We start from the raw sequence: 13,959 nt of genomic DNA, 5'->3' as shown, positions 1-13,959 counted from the left end.
ACACACACACACACACACACACCGTGTAGTGTAGTGGTTAGCACACTCGGCTCACAACCGAAAAAATCCCGGACGCGGTGGGGTAAATAGGCAAGCCCCTTAATGTTTTCCTAACAGCAAGTAGGTACGGGATGTAACTCGAGGGGTTGTGGCCTCGCTTTCCCGGTGTGTGGTGTGCTGTGGTCTCAGTCCTACCCGAAGATCGGTCTATGAGCTCTGAGCTCGCTCCGTAATGGGGAGGACTGGCTGGGTGACCAGCAGGCGACCGAGGTGAATTACACACGACCGCTCTTGTGTAACAAACTTGCTGAGTTTTTACTCTAAAGCAATAGACATAGTTCAGGAGAGAGACGGATGGATCGACTGTATATACCTGGATTTAAAAGAGGCTTTGTACGTACATGCATGAACATACATACATGCACAAGTACATACAAATACACATAGATACACACACACACACACACACTAGCCCCCGTGGTGAACGGACGTGCCTAAAAGTGCTCCTGACCTAGACTATGGAGCTCGAAGCTATCAAAGTGCTTCTTGAGGCCCAGGACATGGCTTTTAAAAGTGCTATGGATATCGTTGTAGAACAATTAACAGCACGTATACAAGCAACTGAAAACCGAACAAAAGACCTAGTGAGAAGTCTCGAATTCACACAAGCAGAAGTAAAGGACCTTCAAAACGAGGTAAAGGTACTTCGCAAGTCTGACAGTGAAAGTCAAGGAACAATTAATACATTAAGATCAAGAATTGAAGAATTGGAAAGGAGATCAAATTATCAAGAAGACTACAACAGACGAAGTAATCTACGATTCACTGGAATTCAAGAGAAACAGGGTTAGACATGGGAGGAAACAGCAGTAACCATCATGAAGTTAATAGAAGAAAAGCTTCAGTTACCGGCAGTTAAATTTGAACGAGCACACCAAACCGGTCCAGTCACACAAACAGGACACCGTGTGATCGTGGCCAGGTTCGAGAAATTTGGTGACCGTGAGGCTGTCATACGGAACTCAAGGAAGCTCAAAGGAACTGGAATATATATTAATGAAGACCTGTGTGCAGCTTCGCAGGAATTGAGGAAAAGCCAGTTTCCTTTATTGAAGAAGGCCAGGGAGGAAGGAAGATTGCCTTTTTTAGACATACAAAACTGATCATTAAAGAGAAAACGAGTCATGTTTCGAGCAATGGTGGTGGTGACGTCAGCAGGATACAACGCTCGCTGGTTGGTGGGATGGCAACGAATGGTGTTGGCGCTAATGTCGACGGAGGTGTAGTAATGGTCCCCACTGGTGCTAGTACTAGTAGTTCTGCTGCTTCCACTGCTTGTGCTGGTAGTCCTGCTACTTCTCCTGATGGTGCTGGTGGACCTGCTGCTTCTCCTGATGGTGCTGGTGGACCTGCTGCTTCTCCTGAAGGTGATGGTGGTCCAGCTGCCTGTGCGAAAACTATAGCTCGTGCCTCTGCTGTGAGTGGTGGGAGGTATGCCATGGCTGCGACCGGTGGAGGGCCAAGGGAAAGATCTGCTGCTGCTTTTGGTGGTGCCGGTGGTCTTGCTGCTTCTCCTGCTGGTGCAGATGGACCTGCTGCTTCTCCTGCTGGTTCTAGTGGACCTGCTGCTTCTCCTGGTGGTCCAGCTGCTATGCAACGAAATACACGACGACAGACAAGCCAACGCAAAAACAAATAAGTATCGCTCCAACTCGTTATTCATTACATAATGCTAGTTTTGGTTAATGATGGATCTCTGTCACGAGTTACCTTTTAACACATTAAGTGATGAGTTATTGCACTTGGATCTTCATACCTTCTTCCAGTCTAATTGTGAAACTAATTTTGAAAATTTAGAATTCCATCCCTTCTTTATAGATGATGGAAAATATAACAACGAGATAGAGGTGAATGAATCCTTTGTGCATAAAAGGTTTAATGTTGTTCCGAAATCAAGATATATATTTTTAGATAATCCTTCCTTGCTAAGCAATAGAGCCTTAACCATTTTAAATCTCAACATTAGATCCATTCCAAAAAACCTTCAGTTTGTAAAAGATACAATTATGAATAGTAGCTCAGTCACTACTGAAATTTGGTTAGACTTTCATCTTTGTTCATTGTATGAAATACCAGGGTACCATATATTTGCAAGATCCAGAAATGTGCATGGTGAAGGAGTTGCTTTATATATTTCAACAGATTATGACACATCAACACAAAACCAATTAACAATTTCTGAATCATTTATCGAAACCATAGGTATTGAGACTACAATCGCAAATAAGAAGTATTTATTTATGTGTATCTATAGACCTCCAAATGGTCATTTTGGTAATTTTTTTTAATGAAATAACTGATATTCTCTCATTGTTAATGAATAACAAATATCATAGAATTTACCTTCTTGGAGATTTCAACTTAGACTTATTGAAAAGTGATGAAAAAAATACTTTTGAATTTCTTAATCTTTTGTTCTCCTTTTCACTGTATCCCTTAATCAACAAACCGACTAGAGTAACAAGCACTTCAGCCACACTCATAGACAACATTTGAACTTCACAACCAGAAGAGAATATCAGTAGTTACATCATTCAGACCGATATTTCAGATCATTTTCCAATTACTTCCCGATGTAAACTTGAATATCCCACTTATAAACCATAATATATTAGTCAGAGATTAATAACTAAAGCAGCATTAGAAGTTTTTAGTAATAATCTATCAGCGATTGAGTGGAATGATGTACTGAACTCCTCGTGTCCTAACCAAGCCTATAATTTGTTCCATATGAAAGCTAAAGTAATTCCTATATTTAAATCAGGTGACAGAAGTGATATTAAAAACTACCGACCTATCTCTATACTTCCAGCCTTCATCAAAATTTTCGAAAAAATAATCTGTTAAAATAATCTCTGTTAGACTAATAAATTATCTAGAAACTAACAGTCTCTTAACAGAAAACCAACACGGCTTCAGAGTTCATCATTCCACTGAATCTGTAATACTTCAACTTGTTAACAACGTGTATTCAAGTTTAGAAGAAAAAAATGGATGTTATTGGTGTATTTCTAGACCTATCAAAAGCTTTCGATATGTTGGATCATAAAATTTTATTGCATAAATTAGAACATTTAGGAATTAGAGGTTTGCCACTAAAGTTATTTCAAAGCTATCTTGATTGTAGAAAACAGGCAGTATATTGTAATGAAAATTATTCCCCACTGAAGTCCATATATAAAGGAGTACCACAAGGTTCTATATTAGGTCCTATATTCTTCCTGGTCTATATAAATTATATAGTTAATGCCAGTACAAAATTAAAGTTTGTTATATATGCTGATGATACAACTCTGTTATTAAAAGATAAAAACATAGATTCTCTGCACACTAGTATAATATTTGAATTAAATAAAGTAAACTTATGGTTAAGATCTAATAAGCTAAAACTTAACATCTCAAAAACTCATTCTATACTTTTTTCAAAATAGGTCAGTAAAAGATTATATGAATCCAGTGTTATTGGATGGTGAAATTATAAAACAAGTTAATTTTACAAAATTTCTTGGAATCATTATTGATGAAAATTTAAACTGGAAACATCATATTGATCAAACTTATTTAAAAATTTCTAAGATGACTGGAATATTGTATAGAATTCGTAATAATCTAACAATTGAGGCTATGATCAGCATATATCATACTTTGTGCTATCCACACCTTATATACTGCGTGTCTATATGGGCATGTACTTGGCCATCCTTTTTAAATAGAATAGTAATAGCTCAAAACAAATTTTTACGATGTATGTATTTTCTTAAGAAATTTGATTCCCCTGCTCATGTATTTTCTGGAGCTAGACTGATGAAGTTTTCTGACATTCATAAGTATTTCACATTATTATTAATATTTAAAACTAGAGAACATAATAATTCAATATTTAAGTTAAATGAGAATTTAAGAAATACCAGAAGTAACCATATTAATTTAATTTGTCCAGCATTCAGAATAACATTATTCAAAAGCAGTGTAGTCAGCTTTGGCCCTAGATTATTTAATAGTCTCCCTCAGGATAAAAAAGTTTTTTTTTAACCACAATCAATATCCATAAATATAAGAAAGAAATAAAATCTTACCTGCTGTCTCAACTATAAATCCTACTTATGCAAATTTCCATAAATATGTACTCTACAGTATAACTGTCAATAATTTGTTCCCACACTTCTAACAAGGTAATAGTTAGAACGTCCGTTAAGGAGCTGCAGCTCAACGGACCATAGCTAATGTAAATTAAAACTATGTATGTATCATGTCATGACTGTACTGTATATTAGCAATGAATTTACTTACTTACTTACTTACACACACACACACACACACACACACACACACCGCATAGTGTAGTGGTTAGCACGCTCGACTCACAATCGAGAAGGCCCGGTTTGAGTTCCGGGAAGCGGCGAGGCAAATGGGCAAGCCTCTTAATGTGTAGCCCCTGTTCACCTAGCAGTAAATAGGTACCGGATGTAACTCGAGGGGTTGTGGCCTCGCTTTCTCGGTGTGTGTTGTGTGTGATGTGGTCTCAGTCCTACCCGAAGATCGGTCACTACGAGCTCTGAGTTCTTTCCGTAGGGGAAAAGTTGGCGGGGTAACCAGCAGACGACTGTGGTGAATAACACACACTGTAGAGTTTTCGTAGTCGCAGCATGTAACCTTTAGTATAACAAAATTATATACTAAAGGCTACATGTTGCGACTGCGAAAACTCCTTAAGGAGCCTATATATATAGAAAAAAGTGCAGGATGGAAACGACAAAGTAGAGAATGGAATGGGTGCAAACAGAAGCAAACAGAAGGAATTACGAAATGCATGGAAACAGGATCAGGAAGAGGAAAACGTCAAATTTTCAGAGGTAGTAAGGAGGCAGATAAGAAAAAGACAAAAGACATTGTTATACAAGTAATTAAGAAGAAAGAAAATCTAGTGAGAGATACAGTGGATAAATGGAAATGTTTCTTAAATTTTGGGATGAAGGAAAAAAAAAAATCCAAACAAGTTCATGAGAGAGCGTGAAGAGAGAGAATTGACCAAAACTATTATCAGGACCAGGAGGTGGAGAAAGTGATTAGGTTGGAAAGATTTAATAAAGGGGGGTAAGAGACCAATGAAAGTGAGAATGAGATCACAGGTAGCGGTGGAGGAAATTATGATAAGAGAAGGGAAGATGGCTGATAAAAATTAACATAAAGATATATGGATAAAAAGAGATATGAACCTGGAAGAGAGGGAGAAGGAGAAAGTGCTAAGAAATAAAGCTAAGAAAAAAAAAAAAAAAGGATGGAGATCGAGAAAAGAAAATTTTGCTGGAGGGTTCTAGATATGAGACTAAAGAATTGGTATCTACGGAAGAAGGAGGAGGTCATGGAGGAGGTAAGAAATCAAATAATCTTAGGGATTATTTGAAAGAAAAAAGACCGGATGTAATGTGCATCGCAGAAACAAAACTAAAAGAGGAGATCCATGTTAGCTTTAAAGAAGAGGGATATAATAGATAGAGAAGAGACAGGAAAGGTAAAGGAGGAGGAGGAGTGCTAATAATGGTTCGTGATAATATATGTGTGGAGGAAGTGCAATATGGTGATGGTATCGTGGAAGTAATGGGAGAAACAATCAAAACAGGAATTGAAAAAGAAGTAAAAATCAAAGTTACGTATATGCCACTTAAGTCAAATACATGGGGAACTGAGGAACATAAAGATATGCAAAGAGAGGTGATTAAGTGCTTAAATAATGTGATAAGAAGAGATGAAAGAATACTATTAGTAGGAAAATTTAACTGTAAAAGAATAAACTGGAGAGAGATGGAAGTAATGGATAATGCTGGACAATGGAGCAAGGAGGTGTTACAGTTGACAATGGTAAATACAATGGATCAGTGGATGGAAGAGTTACCAAGGTACAGTGGGGAAGAAGAACCATCACAAAGAAGCCAGAGCCCCCTCCCAGCATACAATACCTTAGTCCAATGGGAAGAAGTGATCATGTGACATTAGTTAGAAATGCAGGAGAAGGAAGGGATAAGATACAGAGATGACTACAAAAAAAAGAGAGATTAAATTATGCAAGAGCAGATTTTGAAAAATTAAGAACATTTTTTGCTGATATTGAATGGAAGAACATTATGAATAGAAGGACAATACAAGGGAAATATGAAATATTCCTACAGAAATATAACGAAGGGCTAAAGAAATACGTACCTTTTTATAGAGTTAAGAAAAGTATACGCGATTGGTACAATGCTAGATGTGCAGAAGCTAAAAAGACAGAAAGATAAAGCTTGGAAGAAATTCAAAAAGCAGAGAAATGACGATAGCATACAGCAATATAAATATGCGATAAATGAATATATTAGAGTAAGGAAGAAAGAAACTTTGAGAAAGATATGGTGCGTAAATGCGAAGATGAACCCAAGCTTTTCTACAAATTTATAAATGATAAGACGAAGAACAAGGAAACAATAGAAAAAATAGTTAAAGGAAGGAAGAGATAATGAATGAGAGCTTCCAAACTGTGTTCACTGTAGAAAAGGATTTTGCAGAATTAAATAGGACATTTCATTGCCGAGGATTGCAGGAAATTATAGTGCACAAAGAGGATATTAGAAGATTATTAGATAATTTGGATGTCAGAAAAACAATGCGGCTGGATGGTGTATCAGGCTGATGTGCTAAAAGAATGAAAAGAGCAGCTGTTAGATCCAATTTAGGAAATGATTACAAGTTCATTAAATGAAGGAAGAATACCACTAGAGTGAAAGAGAGCCTATGTAATACCAATATTTAAAGGAGGAAAGGCAACTGAGACATTAAATTACAGACCGGTGTCACTTACAAGTGTTGTGGGGAAGTTGCGTGAAATAGTCATCAAAGAAAAATGGGTTAAACATCTGGAAGAAGAACAAGTTATATTGAACAGACAATTTGGGTTCAGGAAAGGACGGTCATGTGTGTCGAACTTATTGAGTTTCTACTCAAAAGTAATAGAAGGACTGGAAAACAGAGATAGATGGGTGGACACAGTAAACTTGACATAAAAAAGACTTTTGATAAAGTCCCTCACGCAAGACTACTTTGGAAACTAGAGACCATAGGAGGACTGCAAGGAACTTTGTTAGACTGGATGAGGGATTATTTGAAGAAGGGGGAGATGAGAACTGTGATCAAAGATACATACTCATCTTGGGGTAAAGTAACAAGTGGAGTGCCACAAGGGTCAGTGTTAGCCCCTATTATGTTCCAGATATATGTAAACGACATTCACAATGGGATGAACAGTTATATTAATTTGTTTGCCGATGATGCAAAACTGCTAAGAGTAATCAAAACCCGAGAGGACTGTTCTTTGTTGCAGGAAGATAGAAACAAAATCTACGAGTGGAGTAAGAAGCGGAAATTGGAGTTCAGTGCCAAGAAATGTCACGTAATGGAACTAAGAAAGAGAAAGAGAAGACCGGTATGGAACTATGTGATGGGAGAGGAACAAATAATGAAGACTAAAGAGGAAAAAGATCTAGAGTGAATATACAGGAAAATCTGAACCCAAAAACACAAGATATTTGGATTAGCATATAAAATGTTGAAAATAACAGGAAAATAGCAGGAAAATATCATACGAACTTCGAGTTATCAATTGAGGAAAAAAGTATTTTTGTCCCAGGAATAGAGCTAGATGGTATATAACAAAAAAAAAAAAAAAAAAAAAAAAAAAAAAACAGTTATAACCTAACTCTACTATTATTGCGTTTTTTGTCGTAGATACATGTTTGAAAATACTTTACCTATCTTGACATCTCCGTATGTGACAGAAGAATATAAAAAAATATACGATATGCAACGTTGACCATCTTTTCTGTGAAATATTACGATATCTGTTGAATCTGGCAACTTCAATGGGAGTTTGGGTCCTCTCCCAGTGTTTCCTTATATTTGAAACATTGATATTTACACGTCATTGTGATCAGGGAAATAAAGGAAACTAACTTTGCTTTTTTTTTTTCTAAGAGCATAAAATAGAAAAAATGTCTATAAGTGGCAGTTTATGAATAAAACAAGCAAACCTGTGTGCACTCATCCACTTTATCCAGAAGCTTAACTAATTTTCAAAAGTTCCTCAATAGTTACACAACTACCACTGGTCTACTGTTTCTATCCAGTTATCTACAAACACGTACACATTCACGGCAGCAGTATGCAAAGTAGGGGAAGGTGGGGTAAGACGGAACCATGGGGTAAGACGGAACCCCCCTTCTAAATCCAAGCATAAAGAGAGTTTCAAAATTTTACTCTTATAATGTCCTTCACGCCTCCCAACAATGACATCATCATTACCAGTAGGCACGCTAAGTTTTCCTTGCGCTTCACACGGGAAATATTTGTCATTTTATTCAGTGCTGATGTTATACCCACAAGGTAAGACACTGCTTGTTTTATATTGAAGTAGTTATTATAATGATTTAGTACTTATTTTATACATCCCATGAGTGTATACATGATATATAGATACAAGAAATTGGCATAGTAAACATAGATACTTTGGTAAACATTTCGACATTTGAATATTTACTAATGGGGTAAGATGGACCCATAAGAGGGGAAGGGTGGGTTTGTTCAAGGCCGCCTGGAGACAAGGCCAGATCACAGTTTCGCAGGTCTCCTGATACGTCATCAGCCAACGATCGGCTAGGTACCGGTGTAGCCAACGAGTATAAATACTATGAGAGGAAAGCTCGCTATAGTGTTCAAGAGTAGCTGAGGCGTGCGCCTTGTGGTTGCCAGTTAGCTTATTTCACACCAACGCCACCTATGATCGAATGCAAACAACTCTCAAACCGCGTACTTTGAAACTCGTCTCAGTGCTACCACTGCCTGGTTTTGGTATTTCATATCGTATGGTTATCTAAACTACTGATTGTTACTGATTGATGACATGCTCACCACATATATTGACTTCCAACTCTGCTTAATTAGGTACCGCTACTCCTATTAACTCTTCTTTCTGCTATTAGAGGTTACTGTAGGCATGTATATATTATATATTTAACAAATAGTAGGACAAAAAATAACCAACAAGACTATGAGGGAATAATAAATTTTTAGGTGCATATGATAGTATATGGAAATCCTATTTTCACTGTATAAACAATTGCTCATTGTTCCAAGTAAAGAAAATGTTCACTTCATACAAAGGCTTATAACATCAGTAAAGAAGTAAAATGGGAGAGCCAACTGTGTGTGTGTGTGTGTGTGTGTGTGTGTGTGTGTGTGTGTGTGTTTGACATGAGTCACACACTTTTCATTTCAAACTACACCAAATGTCATGAATTGAAGATAATTCATAACATTAATAATGAAATACTAGTAAAGTATGAATAAATACCTGTTCAATAAAATTAAGTTTCTTACTTAAGCATCTCTTTAGTTCTGCATTTTCTTTTTTTAACATCTCCTCTACTCTAAAGACACTCAAGGCAGTTAAACCCCATGGAAATTAACATTCATCAAAAATATAGGCAGAGTGTGTGTGTGCAACACCTAAGCTTACCTTTGTGTTTGCTACTTCATACAGGTGAAAGCACTACATAAAAAGTTTTTTTTTTTTTTTCTAATCTTACACCAGTGTCACAATACTTTTGTTTACCTCATCTGATAAAACTACTGATCACTAGCAATTGGAACACCCACTATAGCTGGCAAAAAATAATCAATAACTTGATAGAAATTTTTTTATATATTTATCCATTTTTTGGCGGGTGAAAGAAGCCCCATGTAGATAGCTTATAAGGCAATACAAGAAGGCACAGGTAAGGCGAAGGACAGCAGATTGCTGGGAAGGATGGGCACCTGAGGCCGCCAGGAGGGTAAGCAGGTCGATGCCCAGGGCAGAGAGCCAAGAACGTAATGCAGTGCAGTGGGGGTGGAAGCGTGGGCAGTAGAGCAGGAAATGCTCAATGGTCTCAGGGATAGTCCTACACCAAGGGCAGATGGGATCAGGAGACAGACGTAAGCAGTACAAGTGTGCGGCGAGTGTTGTATGTCCCACGCGGATGCGGACGATGGCGACCACTTGCAAGGGATGGGCAGCTGGGAGAGCTGATATTTAAGTGATCAGTAATACAAATATTTACTGAAAATCTAAAACACTACATTACATTTTCGATTTGAAAACATATGTTTACATTTATCAGTTTCGTATACTACCACATACGTCATGTAGGAAGAGAAAATTAAATATTTCAGGGATCTCAAGTCGAAAGTAAGCGACGACGAGTCCCTCTAGGAGGGAATGAAAACACTACTATACTTGCCATCCACCACAATCTAACTTAAGCTGCGTTTTTTAATGCCCCTACGGCTAGACCTCGCCTTAAGGCAGGCTTAAGCAGAACCTGGGACAATGAAAAACGGGCCTGCTAGACCTTCGATCACGTGACCAGTCACCAGCTGACAGATGACAACAATAAACATGGCGGACGAACAGGAAGTGCAAGATATGCTGCAGCTTTGTAACTTATCTTTCCTCCCTGCATCAACAGTCCAGTCCATCATGTTTCCAGACTTGCCAGAGATACCAGAAGATACTGAAACAGCATTCAGTTTGGTGCAGAACTATCAACAGCAGCTAAAGCGTGGACTATCAAAAACGCGCCTTAAATTAATGACGCAGTATTTTCAAGCTTTCCTCTCATAGTTATCTATACTCGTTGGGTGTAGCAGTTACAAGTGAAGTCCCGGGTAGAAGTGAAGTACTACTCGCGGCAGCTGCCAGACGTAAGCTTCAGTTTACCCCACGCCTTCGAAGGGAATGGATTGTTGTGACCGCAGTTCTCCAAATATGTGTTTGTTTCGGTCTGAAAATCTTTAAGAAAAGGAACTTTTAAATAAGTTAATTATTTGAAATTAATTGCCTTTATTGAACTAAATATACTACCTTTGTGAAGCAATTAATAACGGCTTCTCATGAAACACTATATAGGCCTACGTACATTACAGACCTAGCTAGTTAGCTATCAAGTAATAATATAATATAATGAATGATATTATAATCGAAGTAATGCAGCTGAAATTATGAATATTCCAAAGTTTCCATTGGTTTTGCTCGTCAGAGACCTTTTCACCCTCTGGCCGAGGTCCCCGTGTTATTTACCCTCGGGGGCCTTGGCTCAACCTAACATGTTGCTATTAATATCGAGAGAGAGAGAGAGAGAGAGAGAGAGAGAGAGAATGTCATCTATATTTTACCATTTATAAACGTTATGAATAGGATATCATAAGTGAAGGCAACGAGTCAAACTTTAACTGTTGGACTCAGCTATTACTTCAGATTTCTCCATATATATATATATATATATATATATATATATATATATATATATATATATATATATATATATATATATATATATATATATATATATATATATATATATATATATATATATATATATATATATATATATATATATATATATATATATATATATATATATATATATATATATATATATATATATATATATATATATATATATATATATATATATATATATATATATATATATATATATATATATATATATATATATATATATATATATTTCAGCACGAATCTAAGTGCGCTATTATTGCTTATATTCGCATCTCCTTAGTTTCCTCTCCTTACTCTTTTCATTAATATCATCATGGTCGGCAGCCCGCATATGTATTCACAGCCATTCTGCTCTGTATTAGACTAATAACATCACCCTCCGCACGTCACGGGCTCTCAGACCCGACTAAGTGGTGCTGCTGGTCAGTGCTTCCATGAGTTGATGAAATCTTACCCTAGATTTTTGTCAATTTTACCCAAGATTCGATTGTTTTACCCTAGATTGTCGAAATTGCCCATTAATTGTTGATTAATACACTCTTATCATACATAAGTTTAAATATTGCCCCCCATCCCGAAACACACACACTGAACTACACACTACAGCCGCTACTGCGGCTGCTCTGTGTGGACTCGTCCTCGCAAGTGACTGACTCTGTGTCAGGGTTGCCAGATATACTCAGGGACTTAATACCAAATACTTCCATTTTTAATACCAGATTCACTTTTTCAATACCAAACTAATGATAAAACATGTTTTCGTAATCTTTTAGTTGAAATAAAGTATATACTTACTTGGTTAATCAAGAAGAGCATCCAAGCCACCGTCTGTCTCCTCGGCAGCTATATACATGCCTGCTGAGTGCCATCTTTTGGTTTTGTTACCCATGGAAATTCTTTTTCCCACTCGGCGTGGTAAGTGCGACCAGATTCATAGGAACCTTTCCACTTCGACATACTGACACCTCCCCAGTTAACAGCCAAGAGCCAACTGGCAGTGGCCGCTGACCGGAGGGGACAGGGGAGACGCGTCTGTCGCTGCTGGACTTGTATGAGACGCGTACACGTCTCGAAACAGAAGCGTGAGAACCGGACGTTATGAGAGGGAGGAACAGGGGAGGGACGGCCTGGGAGGATGTAAAAAATAGTTATCGTGGGTCGGAACGGCCTGCCAGGCTGCGTTTGAGACGGCGCACCGGCATGTACCGGCGTACCGAGACTCCCGGATCGTCTTTTCAAACGCTTTTGGGAGCTTCCACTGTAAAATAAACAAACCCGCTTCGTTGCTATGGTAACGCGTCCCTGGCGGCCAAAGCATCAGGAGCTATGATGGATCTCCAGCAAATATTTCATCCATGACTGCGAAATATTGCCACTGCTTCAAAGCACCTCTCCCACTCAGGTACTTGTAAAGTACTTCCCAGTGTATCTGTGAGCGTGACGGAGAACCAAGTCATAGTCTAGTCCCTGGAAAGGGCACGAAGGGCACTGGAAACATGTCGTTTGGGCCGCCATGTTTGTTAATGACGTCACCGCAGCACCACCTCTCGGGAGCGGGCGTCCCAAAGAATCCCGGCACGGCAACTCGCTACCTCTCACCCGCGTTTGAGAGGATACGTGTCGCGCCGGCACGTTCCGGTGCGCCGTCTCAAACGCACCCCTGGGAGGATGTAAAAAATAGTTGTCGTGGGTCGGCGCGGACGTAACTAATGACTAATTATTTGTAGCCTTATGATGCTAGTCCTGGCGTCTCGGGTCTGCAGGGTGACGAAAACAAAATGATGATGCACAGGTAAAAGTTCACCCTGAACTTAGATATGAAAGACATTGATTAAACTATTAATTACTAGCTGTTTACTGGGGAGGTTGAACTGTGTGTGTATTTGCCTATTTGTGTATTACAGGGCCCGAGCTAAGCTCTCTGTGACCTGTCTCCTTGTCCATTCCTGTCATATCTCTCTTTCATCTGATGTGTGTGTGTGTGTGTGTGTGTGTGTGTGTGTGTGTGTGTGTGTTCTAGCTCAATACCAAATTTCTTTCGTTTCAATACCAAATCTATGTCCAATACCAGTCACGGTGCTTTAATACCAAATGGATTTTTCAATACCAAATTTACCCTAATTTGGTATTGAAAAATACCAAATGACAACCCTGCTCTGTGTGTGAACTGTGATCTAACCGTCCGAAGGTCCAAAACGTGTACGCGTAGTAGACGGGTGAGTGGAGACTGGGGAGAAAGGGGATGGGGTCGGGGGGTGAAGGGATGATACAAGTCACGGGGATGATTGTGTACATGAATCGAACATGAAATAGAACCAGCCTGCCACCAGATTGGCACCATTCCAAGCACACCTATCCATAGGACGGCAGATTACCCTAAAATTACCCTAGTTTATGCATTACCATAAACATTACCCTAAGAAGGGTCCAATTATCCTAGTTTAGGGTATTTTACCCTAAAATGGAAGCACTGCTGCTGGTGCAATACGAACGATATGTTTGAAAAAAAGCTTCACTTCTACCCGGGACTTCTC

The sequence above is a fragment of the Portunus trituberculatus genome, chromosome 38 (genome assembly GCF_017591435.1).
Source record: "Portunus trituberculatus isolate SZX2019 chromosome 38, ASM1759143v1, whole genome shotgun sequence".
Taxonomy (NCBI): Eukaryota; Metazoa; Arthropoda; class Malacostraca; order Decapoda; family Portunidae; genus Portunus; species Portunus trituberculatus.
Note: the sequence above shows the minus strand (reverse complement) of the source record.